General features: G+C 39.2%; 1 pseudogene; it reads left to right on the top strand.

Moving 5' to 3' along the window:
- Positions 1 to 1253: 1253 nt before the first annotated feature.
- Positions 1254 to 1967, top strand: LOC147420253 (secreted RxLR effector protein 161 pseudogene; annotated as a pseudogene).
- The last annotated feature ends 5474 nt before the right edge of the window (positions 1968 to 7441 follow it).

The raw sequence follows: 7441 nt of genomic DNA, 5'->3' as shown, positions 1-7441 counted from the left end.
ATTCTCAAAGAACAAAGTTAGAAGCCAAAAGCAAGAAGTGCGTATTTCTTGGATATAGTGAAGAGTCTAAGGCTTATAGACTCTATGATTCAGAGGCAAAGAAAATACTCCCAAGTCGGATGTGGTATTTGAAGAAGGGCCACATATGGTGGAGAAACCAGGTTCGTCCACTTTCTCATCAAATGAAGAAATAACTCACCATGTGCCAGACCAAAGTCAGGTAAAAAATCAAGAGGAGGAGTTGTCTGATGATGACTCAAATAAATCTAACCAACCTATTGCAACATCACAGAAAAAGACACTACCAAAGTGGGCTCAGCAGCTTTTTGACGCTCGAAACCCTCAAGTTCACAATCCTCATGAAGAGGAGGGGGGTTTGCGACGGTCAAAGAGAATCGAGTAGTAAAGGAGCAAAGGAGAGCCTCCGAACACATCGTCAACATGGATCTCATGATAGAAATTGTGGGCTCTGTGAAGGAGCTAGCCTCCGTCGACGAGGCCATGGCTGATCCAAAATGGAAGGAAGCGATGCAGTTTGAATACGACAGCATCATAAAGAATGACACTTGGGAAGTAGTGGATCGGCCTCCAAAGAAGAAAGTCATTGGCACAAAATGGGTGTACAAGCTCAAACATAAAGCTGATGGATCTTTGCAAAAGTACAAAGCCAGGTTAGTAGCACAAGGATTCTCTCAAGTTGTAGGGTTTGATGTTAGTGACACCTTCGCTCCCACAACTCGAATGACAACTATTCGTCTTGTGCTTGCTCTTGTTGCTATCTATTTATGGGTTGTTTACCAAATGGATGTCGTGTTTGTATTTTTGAATGGAATTCTCAAGGAGGAGGTGTATATTGAGTAACCACCAGGGTTTGAGACACCCCATTCAAAACAGAAGGTTTGCAGATTGAAGAAGGCTTTATATGGGCTGAAACAGTCTCCAAGAGCATGGTATGTCAGAATTGATAAATTTTTAAAAAACTTGGCTTTAGAAGAAGTGCTTCTGAAACGAATTTATATGTACTTAGAGAGAATGGAAAACAAGTCATTATTATCTTGTATGTTGATGACTTGATAATCACATGTGATCACAAAGAGCTCATCCAACAAACTCGTGAGAGTTTGAGTTCTGAATTCGAAATGATAGACTTAGGTTTGTTGCATTATTGTTTGGGGATTGAGGTTTGGCAATCCTCAAAAGGCATCTTCATCTCTCAACAAAAGTATGCAACACAGATCCTAAAAGCTTTTGGCATGATAGATTGCAAACCTGTGAGCACTCCAATGGAGGTAAATGCAAAACTCTCCATGGAAGATTCTTCTCCCTTAGTCGACATTAAAAAATACAGAAAACTTGTGGGAAGCTTAATTTTCTTGTGCAACACTAGGCCGGATACTTCTTTTGCAGTAGGTGTTTTAAGCAGGTTTTCCAACCAACCAAGAGAATTTCATTGGAAGGCAGGTATGCGAGTTCTTAAGTACATCAAAGGTACTTTAAGCCATGACATTTACTATGGCATTGGCACAAATACTCTGAGTGGGTATTGTGACTCTGATTGGGCAGGAGATTGTGACTCTAGAAAGTCAGTTTCTGGATTTTGTTTCTCACTTGGTTCTAGAGTGTTTTCTTGGATCAGCAAGAAGCAGCCAACCATCGCTCTTTCTTCAACGGAAGCAGAGTATAAAGCTGCTTGTTTTGCAGCTTGTGAAGCAGTTTGGCTAAGGCGAGTCCTCATGGACTTAGGTGTTTCTCTTCATTCAGCAACAACACTTCAATGCGACAACCAGAGTTGCATGGCGATTGCCAAGAACCCTGTCTTCCATGCACACACAAAGCATATTGAGGTTCAGTATCATTATGTTCGAGAGCTAATTGAGGATGAAATTGTAGAGCTAGAGTATTGTCCTACTGAAAATAATTGTGCAGATATCTTCACCAAAGCTCTAGAGAAAGACCAGCTACTTTGATATCTTCATCAACTTGGAGTTGGCACACGGCCAACATAGAGCATCTTCGGGTGTTCATTGAGGGGGGGTGCTGGTATACTTGCAATGCCCACCTCTCTAAGTTTTTCCACCACAATATATGCTGCACAGTTTGTAAGGCCCCCATATGAGGAGAAGCCAATGGTGCACATATATTTGGTGGATTCTAGCTATGCACGTTGATGAGATCTCTATTTGTGATCGTGGGTGGTACGGAGCAAATTCAGGGGCAACTTAGGGGGCCTTGGGGGCGGAAGCCCCCGATACTTTTTTTTGTTCCTTCGCCGGAATATTCCTTTTCGCCAGAATATCTTGGTCGGACGACGGTCGGAAGACAATCGAAAAATGGCCGTCCGATGGCCGGTGGCCGGTGGTCCATGGTCTTTGGTCGGTGGTCGGCGACCGGTGGTCTTTGGCCGGTGGCCGATTTCTAGGAGGACTTGTCTACCCAAAAGCGGCTACACATGGGTGCATGGGAGAGTCCTACTCGGACTTGGCTATCTAAGGGTGGCTGCACATGGGCGTTTAGAGGCTCCCTTACAACTATATAAGGAGGCCTTTTCATGAGTATTTTGGTAGAATGGTGTGCACACTTGACGCACACAGCACATCCTTGTGTAAGGATTATTAGTCCCTTGTATCACTTGCTCTAGTTGTCTAAATCGCCATCTAAGCTCTACCTTGAGAGCGCATGGGTGGATGACGCCATCAATTTGTATAGTGTGCTAATCTAAAGTTTTTGATTTTACACTAATCTACTTTGCACCGTGTCTCTCTCTACTCTCCTTGCTACTAGATCCTTATTGTATTCCGCATTTCTTACAGTCCCTGTTGAGGTATCCCTTATCCTGGTCCTCTCATAGGTGCTTTTTGCATGTTATTCATCATGTTATTTTGAGCATGTCTTCTATGGCTAAAAGTGGTGCTGCAGTAGCCGTTCCCACTTGTACGATTTAGTGGATGCTGTTTTCTCACTTTGGTTATCTTTAGGGACATCTTCTTCGTTGAAAATATCACAATTGTCTCCTAAACCAATAGCATCTGAAACACACTCTTCTAAGGTTGTATGCTTTTTGCTATACAATATAGCATGAGTTCTTTGTTTAGCAGTCCCTCTAGAAACAATGATACTAGTCGTTCTTCTGCAAGTATCTCTAGCTCTGGGCATTTGGCAATGTATTATTTCATTCGAGTTGCACAATCCCTAACAGACTCACCTTGTTTCTGTTTAAAGATGTAGATTTGAGCTACTGTATTCTGTTTGATCCCCATTTTGGAACAAGCAGCTACAAATCCTTGAGCTAATGTATTTAAATTTATGATCGACCTTGGTGGAATGTTTTGGAACCATGTTAATGCTTTTCCTTCTAATGTCATTTCAAACCCCTCAAATTGAGTATGGAGATCGAATATATGTTTTGCTCGTAGCAATTGCTTAAAGCTTGCCAAGTGGTCATAGGGATCCCCAGATCCACTGTATTTTTTGACCCATTTTTGAAAATCAGTTGGTCTGACATGTCTATTTGGTTCAACTCTCAGTCTCCTGGCAGTTGGTCCCGTTCCGAGTCCTTCAAACCAATCTATTGGAAATAGTGACTCATGTAGCCCGGGACTGGCTTTAGTGTCACCGAGTTTTCTTCGTGATGAGGTGGTTTCTGGTTTCTTAACATTACTCTCAGAAGAACTCTCACGGTGTTCTTCTCTTGGAATAGTTTCTGGTCCTTGGTCCAATATCCAATCCCTTATGGAGTACCCTTGATATTTGGCTTGTTCTACCTCCTCAAGAGTCATTATAACAAAGTTGTTATAAAAATCTCTAAATAGGTAGGTTGGTAGATCTGTTGAACCCTTATCTTTGATCTTGAAGATATAGATGATCTTTATGGGTGTTAATTGTCCTGATTTGGCATGCAAAGTCCACAGAAGATCCTTGACGTTTCTATCCTCCCAACAATAGACTCCGATCCTAGGATTGTCTGTACTAAGCCATTTCAAAAGCTTCAAATCAACTTGATCGTATCCCTCAAATTCTAAAGTTGGTGGTCCTTCTTTTGTTGCCATATCTAGAATTATGATGTATACTTCTAACCCCCATTTGTCTATCATGTTAGGAATTTTGACTTGTAAATATTGAGTTCCATTTCTATCCATTTACATTTTTCCTTGTCTATTTGCCTTGACTTCCTCTTCAAACTCAATACCATGGTCATCAATGCGAATAGAATACTCTTTGGTAGGATCCAGGTAAACCTGAGCTCCATGGCAATTAGTCTTATAAAACGAGAGTAGATGCTTGTAGTGCACTATCGTTCCGGTTTCTGAGTGAGTCGAATAGGAAGACATTGCAGATATTGTTGAATATGAAAAAGGATATGAGACTTCTTCAAGGATAGTGTGCAAGGGATTGCCTTGATTCAGACTCTCTTCGATGGATACTCTACTGGATATTTCTCCAAACATTCCTTGGTTTCCTAGTATAGATGAGATCTAAGGTTCATATAGACTTGTGAAGCCCTGGATAGAGTACTTACCGTCGGATTGACTTGTTATCAACTTTTTTCACTTGACTTGATTGCAACTTCTGTCAAGCTGCTGATTCCTTGTTTGCAACCTGATTCCTGTATCAATTTTGATCTAGTTAGTTATTCTTTCACAAAGACTATGTAGTTTTTGCTAACTATTGTGATTGGTCTATGTGTATCACTTCAAATCGAGTTATGGGAGTTAGCAGTTGAGACTTTCAGACCCTAATTTTGCAAAAAGTCAAAAGACTAATTTGCAACCTGAAAACTGAGTGAACATGTACCAATTTGGATCCGATTGAATTCAAAATTTCTCGGGGGCCTTGTCTTATGTTGGTCCAACTCTATACAAGTTCAAAAGTAAAAAATGGTAGCTTTCTGTAGTACTAGTAAATAATCACGATTATTTTATTTTCTTAGTTTTTTATAATTTTTGGCTTGATTTTCTAAGTGTACAACTTGTTAAGATCCCTGGACAAGTTTCACTAAGTTTGGACAAAATCTGTTCAAGTCTAGTAACTATTTCGTGTCCGCAGACTCTGATTGCAAGAATCTGGCTTAAGTCTTAGTTTTGTGATCCAAATTTCACAAAAAATTATTTGTGTGGTCTACTTGATATGCTTGACCTTGTGGTATACTCAAATGTGCAAGATTATCAATTTTTGAAGCAGATGTAAATAATTATGATTATTTACACCAGCTAATTTTTTGCAATTTTTTGTCCCAATCTTGACATAGATCCATCAAGCATCTCAACTTAAGGTCTCTAGCCAAGTTTCATCAAGTCTGGACGATTTTTATTCAAATGGTCATCAATTTTGTGTCCGCAGAGTGACTTTGCAATTTTGGTCACAATTTTCAATCCAATGATCCAAATCTTATCAAATTTGGTTTGTGGGTTTATTCAACATGGTAAAGCTATTGGTATGCTAACTTGGTCAAAAAAGTTAAAAAATAGGGCAGATATATTCACATCTGGCAAATTTTTGTATCTTTTTGGTCAACTGAGCATGTATAATGTCTATCACATCAATATGAGTCTATGAATCAAGTTTCATTTGAGTTTGAAAAAAAAAAAATCCAATTTACACTCAAGTTTTCAAAAGTCAGTATAGACTTTGATTTTCACCCAATTTTTGGTCAAATTTGGTGATCCAAATTCTATGTGCCTTTACAAAAGTTGTTTGTACACATGCAATGAGTCACTGGTATCAACCTTGGTCAGTTTTGAGCTAAAAGTAAATAATCGTGATTATTTAGTTTATGCCCAAAATGAACACTTTTTTTGCACTTTTTCAATGGACAGTCTTTTCATGAGCTATTTTAAGCCTATGAATCAAGTCAAAACTTAATTTGGCCTAAAATATCAAGAAAAAGTAAATAATCCGAGTTTTTTCAAATTCTTGAAATTTTTACCTCGATGTGTCCTTGAGCTTACCCACTAGTTCATACAACTTTTAAGCATACTCTCCTGTCGGATTGAGTGATTGGTAGTCTTTTCACTCTATTTCTGGCCGTAGACCTAAAATTTTGCAACTTCAAATAACAACTCATAATGATTCCTTCAGAGAGAGCAATGTTCTAAAATCCACCTCGAATTCTACTTACCCTACTCCTAGGTTCTACTGCAATGGGATTGTGGAAAGTGTTCACAAACACTCGTTTCGTTATTTTTTATGGTTTTCTGAGCTTTGATCTTAAGACTTGTCTCATCCATCAATCATTCTCAAATCCTAATCTAGTTCTACCATCCTAAAGGCACTCAACAAGTACGATTAGTTCTAAGCTACCTCTACACAGTAAAAGATGACAATCTTAAGCTGTGCGGTTTCTAAAAGAAAGTTTTTACTCTAAGAGATCTTAGAGGAAGTTAAATGATAACTTCACAAGATGCTCGTGTTTTTTCCTAGTTTAGGTCTCTTCAATCCTCGGTAGTGGTGCCAAATGTGGGACGAGTGTCTAAACTCACTCCTATCTTATTGCAGATTTAGCGAGAACCATGATTAAATTGTCAATCCATGGGATGAAGCTGACCCGACTAGTGTATAGAGGCTACAAGAGGTTGTTAATCTCTTGAAAATAACAAACAACTCGCATCAACTCAAGCTACACCCAAGTGACTGAAATCACCAAAAGCCAATCGCTCATCGGCAAACAAATCACATCCATTACAATATCAAATGACATCCAAACGTAATAAAACTTCTAGGACAAGTTTATAAGACCTAAGCACACATGCTTATGGTCTCTGCAAAAATCAAATTATCAACAGTAGTGGATTTTTGACCTAGTCGTTTTGACCCAGAATACATCTAAATGCTTAGCAATGATGCCCCAATACCCCCCCATACTTAGTTTTTGATTTTGAAGTGTAAATTTCTATTTATGATGAAATTAGGCCGCGGGTCGGTGACACCAAAAGCTACGGATTACCATGAAATGCTTACGTCAATGCGTAGAGCTCTTACGTGCGGTTGCAATGCAATAGACACGACTGCAATGTGGCAATCGGAGAGGGAGTAGGAAGCGCGAGATATAGAGAAGTGAGCGCCGTTCGCTCACGCTATGTATTGCATTATCCAAAACTTGAAAATAACTTACAAAAATTGGCTTTTATACCTTAGCCAAGTTTTTTGGTGGTCAAAACTAATAATCTGGGAGCTCTAACTAATGATAGGTAAAGATAGGTTGAACAATCTGGAAGCTTGTAGCCCCGGCTCATCAATTACAAGGTTTATCCGGAAAATAGGAGTTACAATATTCTCGACTCATCAAAATAATAAATGTTTTTACAATGAGAGCTCCAAAAAAATGTAACCGAGCTAGCTTGCTGCTAACAACAAAGGCCATACACATATAATGAAACATTTGCCAAGAAGATCAAAGAAGAGATTAAAAAGCTAAAGGAGGCCGAATTTATTTATGAAATTGAAC

This window comes from Adiantum capillus-veneris, chromosome 28 (genome assembly GCF_014529385.1).
Source record: "Adiantum capillus-veneris isolate H3 chromosome 28, ASM1452938v2, whole genome shotgun sequence".
Taxonomy (NCBI): Eukaryota; Viridiplantae; Streptophyta; class Polypodiopsida; order Polypodiales; family Pteridaceae; genus Adiantum; species Adiantum capillus-veneris.
The sequence above is the reverse complement of the archived record's forward strand: the minus strand, read 5'-3'. Positions and strand labels throughout refer to the sequence as shown.